Source organism: Falco punctatus (genome assembly GCF_963210335.1).
Source record: "Falco punctatus genome assembly, chromosome: 2".
NCBI classification, from domain to species: Eukaryota; Metazoa; Chordata; class Aves; order Falconiformes; family Falconidae; genus Falco; species Falco punctatus.
The window spans coordinates 111,423,339-111,431,069 of NC_137581.1; the positions used below are offsets into that span (position 1 = coordinate 111,423,339).

A 7,731-nucleotide genomic window follows, 5' to 3' on the forward strand; every position below is an offset into this window, starting at 1 on the left:
TCAGCATTCAAATTTTCAAAGCTTTGATTAGTAAAATGATGCAGCATTGTCATCACTGTTCCTGCTAAAGGTAATGGGAAACAAAACTCCCATGATCCTTAACGAGATAAAGTTAAATTAATGCTGAGAGCATCTACTCGTATGAAACAACAAAGCAAGACAACACCAAAGTTTTTGTTGTAAATCCAAAGTAGATAAAAGGCATCTGCTATATTTTTCCTGGCATGTTCAGGTATAGAAAACCAAACAAGTTAGGACCAGGAAAAAGAGCACCTTTCTCACAAGCAGCACGAAGCGACTCTGGAATGAAGGTGCTCCAATGATTTGAGAAAAGCACAGATCCTCCACTCCTTTCAGACTTTGATGAAAGAAAAACATACAAGTCTGGCAAAGTGACAAAATATATGGGACACAGATTTTAAGGATTTTTTTTCTCATATTCCTTGTGTGTAGTTGTGACATGGGTGGAGAACACAGTGTTAAAATGTGACAAATGATGATGAGCTCTAATTTGGGTTACAACATAGAGATTTTCTGGCAAGTATACAGTGGAATATTCTTACAGGAGCATCAATTTATTAACTTATTAGTTTGCTGGTGCACCCAGAAGGTTGTTTTTGTCCTAAATAGCACTCCAACATATATATGCAGGAGTTTGTATACATATAGAGGTGCATGTATGTGTTAATGTGTAAATTATTTCCATTTTGCTTCTAAATAATAATAATACACTCCCCATTGTTTTTAGCTTCTGTTAACTCTGAATTTCTTACAGGCCCGATGGTAGAAACTTGCCTGGAAAGCAGACTCAGAAAACAAATTTTGAAGTTTAACATTCATTTTGGAAACATGAAGAAAGCTGTGCTAAGGATGGACGGAGAGATAGCAAACAGTGTTTCACTGGCAGAGAGGAAGCTGTGGAGGAGGAAATAGAGGACAAGCCAGATGGGTAGGGAGGATCATAGCTGTGGAGGACCTTAAAAATAAGGAAAAGCAATCTGTATTTAAACTGCTATGAAATTGGGAGCCAGAGGATGGATTCAAGGAATGTAAATGATATTATTGAAGAAGGAGTAAAAGTAAAAGCAATTAGTACTGAATCACTGTGGGTGCTAAAGAAAAAAAAATAATAAAAGGAATGGATGGAGAGGAACAAGGTAGTTGTGGTACTAAGCTATTTTTGATTGACAGGAAAGGATGGTGCTGCCCCTTACTGTGAGAAAAAAATATGGGAAGTTAGAAGGGTGAAGGAGAAGATTCATTTCTGGATGGATAGGCAAAATGTAGGAAACGAGGTGCTATAAAGGGTACAGAGGAAAAAAAATACTGAAAGTATCAGGATAAATTGGTTCCAGAAGCATAATTATCAGATTAATATGTAGCTTGCAAATGTATCTAGGAATTGGACTCATTGTTATTTAAATAGATACATTGGTCAAATAAGGCTTACCTCATTAGTGCCCTATCTTCCTTAATATGCTGAGGAACAGTAACAGGTCTAAAAGTTATCCCAGAATTAATATCCTTCTTTCAAAATGCACCTGGATATCCTAAGAAATAAAGCTCATTCAGGCTGCTTACCTTCCCTTTTAAAAACTTTTCAATAAATCACCTAATTCCAAACATGTTTGATACAAGTCTAGTTGCATCAGAAACATTAAGCCTGAGAAAATCAGATGCTGAGTAGAAAAGAGAGATCAAATTTGTATCCCCACAGAGTGAGCAACAATTTGAGTTCTCATTCATCAGCTGGTCAACCAAACAGCATACATATTCTTTTCAATAAATTAGCTCAGTAGTAGCTTGAAAGCAGTCACAGAGTACACTTTTTTTATCCATCCAGGAATTTAGAGGCCAGAGAAGGTCAAGGTACTGTGGAAAGGCACAGGGAGAAGAGTGTGGTACTGTAAGTAATTGTGCGCGGGGGGGAGGGGGAGGAAAAGAAAGGAAAATAAAAGCCTGTTAGATATAAACCCTTAGAAACACAGCATTGTTAATTCCAGTTTTCACAAAACAACTTCTACTTCTTCCATTAGAAGATTCTCCCTTTGAGGTATGTATAAAAGAGAGACAAAGAGAAATATCTGCTACATTCTTTACAAGCCATTTCTAATTTTCCAACGACAACGACTAAGATCAATTACAGATTCATCGGAGAGTTCAGGTTAGCTCACTCTATATCGAACACATTTGTATTGTGCACTTCCACTGCTTAAAGTTTCCATTTGCCCTGAATGTTTCATGTACTACATGAGACAAGATTCCAGTCTTGATAATTCATGTAGGTGTATCCTAAAAATTCTGATCCCTTCATGCCCATCCTGAGAACCTGTGAAGAAGGCAGGTTCAGTCCCATCATCCTCGTTCCACCCACACCACATTTTCTCTCTTTTTTTTTTTTTTTTTTTTTTTTTTTACCTAGTAAAATAATAGTAGCACTTAGGCATAAATTAAGACAAATATTTGAAGCTAAGGGAAATGTTACTCTATGAGCTGGGATGGCACTGCCAAAATACCCAGATGTGCTGATACAGCTTTCCTATGTAAGACCTCTGTAAAGTTCAGCAACCTATCTGACCAGTTAAACCAAATTTTGACAAACATTACTTTAAATTGCACAGAGGCCAAAGCAGCTTCAAGTTCCTGTTCCAGGAGCAGCAAAATGCATATAACTATTTATTATTATTTTTTAAGATTTATCTTTTTTAATTTATAAAATCCATTCTTTACAAACAATTTAATTGTAATTTACTTGCAACATTCATTGATGGTACATGGTGATGGTGTAAATACAAAATATCTACAGCATTGTGCATTTACATCCATAATCCTCAACACATATAAATCAGTGACTGGGAGCAAAATCCACTGCAGAATAATGAATTAGCAATCTGTCACGGTTTCACCCCAGTCGGCAGCTAAGCACCGAGCAGCCACTCGCTAACCTCTCCCTCCATCTCCACCTCCAACCCCCCAGCAGAATCAGTAGCGAATCAGAAGCGTAAAAGTAAGAAAACTCATGGGTTGAGATAAAGACAGTTTAATAGATAAAGCAAAAGCCTCACATGCAACCAAAGCAAACCAAGGAATTAATTCACTATCAACAGGCAGGTGGTCAGCCACCCCCAAAAGAGCAGGGCTCCGTCATACATAATCGTTACTTGGGAAGACAAACGCCATTGCTTCAAACATCCCCTTTTCCTTTTTCTTCACCCAGCTTTATATGCTGTGCATGATGCCATATGGTATGGAATATCCTGTTTTCCAGTTGGGGCCAGCTGCCCTGGCTGTGTCCCCTTCCAGCCTCTTGGCCACCCCCATCCCACTTACAGGTGGGGTGCAGTGAGAAGCAGCAAAGCCCTTGGTGCTGTGCAAGCCCCGTTCAGCAACAGCTAAAACATCCCTGTGTTCTCAACACTGTTTTCAGCAAAAATCCAAAAAATAGCACCATATTAGCGACTATGAAGAAAATTAACTTTATGCCAGCCAAAACCAGCACACTATCCAAAGATTAGGAATCAATTCAATTAAAATGATTAACCATATACTTAATGACATTCTCATCATCTAGAGAGAGTATTTTGGAAAAGAGAAAAATACTATGAACTTGTTGATAAAGTTTAAGATATTTACAGATCAATAAATGCTGAACGCACTTCCACTCCAGCTAAGCAGAGACTTGTTTCCAGTTAGAAACCAAGATGTAGTGGAATGAACTTTGTTTCAGTCCAACAGCTGCATATTTACACTAAAACAAGTACTCTGCATCCTTTCTGATTTTATTTAGACCTGGCAAAATAAGCTTTGATTTATATTTAGATTCTAATGAAGTTAATCAGATATTCTCATGCAACATTACTGTGGCAGGAGAGCACAAAGACATACCATCATGTACCCAAAACCCATTCCTACATGATGCAGCAACATGGTACTCAACCTGCTGTTTTAGAGGTCTTCGGTGGTGGGGAAAGTATTTGTAGGTGAAAGAAGGATAAAGAAGATAAGCCTGGAATTTCATTAGCCCTTGTGTTACACATTTTTGGAGGTGTTTTGGAGGGTATAGGATTAACATTCACATTACTGCAGGGTTCAGGAACCAGATAACATCCTTAAAGGTTTTTTTGACATCTTGCGGAACTCCCAGCTATCATGTGAAATTTCTGTGCAGATGTGTCTTGCATCAGTCTTGAAAAAAATAAACTTAATTTACTTCCTATTCTAGGTAAAGGATCTGAATCCCATCATCTTATAGCAATTTGCTTGTTCATTATTTATATTACCCCTCTTTTATGCTATCAGCTGGGCTTTGCTGGGCTGTAGAGCAAGTCTGTTTCCTCAAAGCATTCACTTTTCAGTAATACTTCATAATTTAAAATTTTGGTGTTCATTTCTTAAAATAAATCCCAGTGACTGAAACACATAGTTTCCATCCTAAGCTAACTCAGTCTCTGTAGTCATTCTTAAATCTGCCTAATTCTGAAATATATTCGCTGTCATAAAGCCACAGCTGAAAAAATAAAATAATCCTGTACAGTCAGATCATGCTATACACAAGGCTGAGGTTGGGATTTTGTAAAGCTTTCAGGTGCTTCTAAACCACAGAAAACACAAATCAGTTTCCACACACTACATCTTTTTGTGTCTGACTTTTATGAGATGATAATATGGTGATGCCCAGTGACATGATTTCATAGTTTCTGGCTGACAGATTTGCAAGGACATGAGGTAAGTAAGATTTAGTTAGTATCAGATATAGCTGATAATAGTGATAATGTACTTGCTAGCACTTCTGGGCAAGACATGGTGCCTTGCCATAAAACCTGCTGCGTTAGGGTATATATATATATATATAAATTATTTAGAATGACCGCCAAACTAGCACTCAGTGCTCCTTTCCTTTCTCTGCCATGCTGGTTTTTTCCTCCATGTGATGAACCAGTCCTTGCATCCTTCTGGTGCCTTCCTGTGTTAACAAGAACACTGGGTAAAGGGGGATATGATGCCTGATCCCCAAATTCAGAGGCTTAGGGTCCGGTGCAATCAAATCCTTGCTCCAGGAGAATGGGTCACATCTGACAGAACTTCATCTTCCCCAGGGAGCGCACAGGATGGCAAAAGAAGAACTTTTTTGTTCTTAAAGCAGTTTCATTGCTCTTAAATATTTGTTGTTAAATTGTTGTTAAATATTTCATTATTGTATCAAAATAAAAATGATGATATGGAAAGTTTTTTTTTTTCATTTTGCATACTATGGCCCGCAACTCCCATTTGTTTAAACCTGTTATGCATCACATACAAATGGCCATTAAAATTTTTACCAAAGCACAGAATTTTGCCAGTAAGAAAATCAATACTTTCTCATTTTTTTAAACTGTGTTACAATAATATATTCTAATGTTATGAAGACTGAAGGACACCTTGACTACCATAGTCAGCCTAATATATACAGTGTTACACAAATACTTAATTCACTGAGTTAGCTCCAAGTTATCCAGCATTTCAATTTCAAAATTCCACTTATGGTCTATAAGGCATTACAGCTTGGACCCTTCTTGAATTGTTGGTATTTTGGATTTGTATCCTCCTGCTCTTCATACACTGAAAGATTTCTCTGTTATGATCAACAGTCTAAACATGAATCTTTTGGGGTGAAGAATCTATATTTTCCACTCTGATAAAACAATTTAACTGCAAGGACCCATTGATGTTACAGAATGAGGCCAAGAGCAGAATTTGTCCTTCTGCCCAAGAACTCTTAAAAGTTGGAACTCTTTGTGATTTTAATCTGTGAGCAAAAGTATTAACCAAGATCTTACCCGTTTTGTTTTTGTAAGGAACTTGGGCTTTGAGTCTTAAGTGCTGGAACTACAAAAGCTCCATGGAAATTAAACTACTATGAAAAAACTATAGGAAAAAGAATCTTATGTCTTTTTTTTTTTTTTTTTTTTTCCCCTATCTTCCCCAGAAAAAGGTATCTACTGATGAAAACAACTTTTTAAATGTCTAGCACCTTAATCTGGTTCATAAAGGGGAAAATTAGTAATAGAATCCTAGGGTCAGTTTCCACATTCGGTTATATCTGTTCACCCCAAGCTGATGATTGTTCTTAACCTATCTGAACCTAAAAAGAAGTTAGACTCATGCAAGGAGGTTCAGAGAATGGGTATAATACAAAGGGATTGAGAACTGGATTTAAAGAGACAGTAAAAGAAACCAATTAAATGGGCTGATTGCTGATACCCTTCTAATAGGTTTTGACCACAAGACGGATGTAGGTTTGGAAGTTTATTTTCAGTTTGCTTCTCTTCTACATTTACCATTTCATAGATATATTAAGCAAGGGAAAAAAAATCCCTTGCACAAGTAAAGTGATATCTTACAGTAAAAGAAAAGTTTCACATATATATTGTGGTACAGCACAGAAAAAGAAAACTCAGAGATACATAAAGTATTTTTCTTACAGGAAAACTTATAAATAATTTCTGAGTAGGTGAGGTTGGATACACTTCTGAGAAGAGCAAATTCCAGTAATCAAACAGTGTTGTCAAAACTAAAACAATAATAAACTAAATGGACTTATCCATTGAGTGAAACTCTGTACTAGGAGATACAAATGTAAATGCTGATGTCACGCAACAACACCCACCTCTCTTTTTGCACTCTTCTGCAAAACTCAGAAACCCTTATCCATTCCTTTTTAAAAAACTGTGTTATTATAATAACAACAAAAGAAAACCATAGGCTAAATCCAAGAGGAAATATAAATTATTAATACTTTCTACACTGCATGACCAAGTGGGCTGTTTTGGGAAGGGAGGGGAAGGGAAGAAAACCAGAAATGGGACATTATGCTCTTGGTCACAAAGTTTTTCATACCTTTCTGCCAACTGCATTAATTCTGTTCCCAGAAGGCATTGTATTATGCTTTAATTTCCATTATAGACATGACTATGCTGACACTTTTCATGGCCATTGATTTCAAGGCTTCCAAATTTCCCTTGTATGTGTATTTTCCTGTTTTATGAAGACACAGTGACACAGAGTGACACAGGAACTTCATGTTTGGTCATTTCATAAAGACGAGGGTATACACCTCAGATAGTAGCCTTCCTTTAGTCTTAACTAATAAAAAATGTATTGCTGTCTGTGGGTTTTTTTTAAGAATTCCTATCTGCCACATTTTAAAAAGTATAAAATCTAAGTGCATCAGGTCTTGTTCCCAGTAAAATATCAGTGGGCAACTGAAAAGTTCCCACAGAGTAACACCTGCATATATTTAATATTCACATTAAATAAATTGTAATAAAAAACATATCTATACCTCAAAGAGCAACTTCAGGGGTACACAAACACACTAGGACACCTATTGCATAGCCATTAACAAACAGTCTGGGGGAATGATTATGAAAAGACAAAAGTATTACTAGCAAGGAGTAACATCTATATCAGAAGGTAGAAAAGACATAAAAGGTAAAATTATTTTTTTTAAGAATCACTGGAAAGTCCCCCTTGTTTTTTACCTGGTCTTCCCAAGGACAACTAAGCCCCATGCTGCCTATTCTGGATAAACTCCACCCTGTGAAACTGGGCCCTCACAAGGGACTGATTTGGTTTTAATGACTGACTAAATGTTTTCACGTAAAACACAAGTGTTTTGATATTAATAGCCAAGTACATTTCTAAATACTTTTAGTAGTTAATTAACTTTTAATATACCAGGGATAATTAACC

At 36.7% G+C, this 7,731-nt stretch overlaps 1 protein-coding gene across 1 annotated transcript in view; it reads right to left on the bottom strand.

The window, feature by feature from the left end:
* The window catches only part of LOC308059366 (uncharacterized protein), a 57,903-nt gene that overhangs the window by 33,582 nt on the left and 16,590 nt on the right, over window positions 1–7,731 (bottom strand). The gene's annotated exons all lie outside the window — the stretch shown is intronic.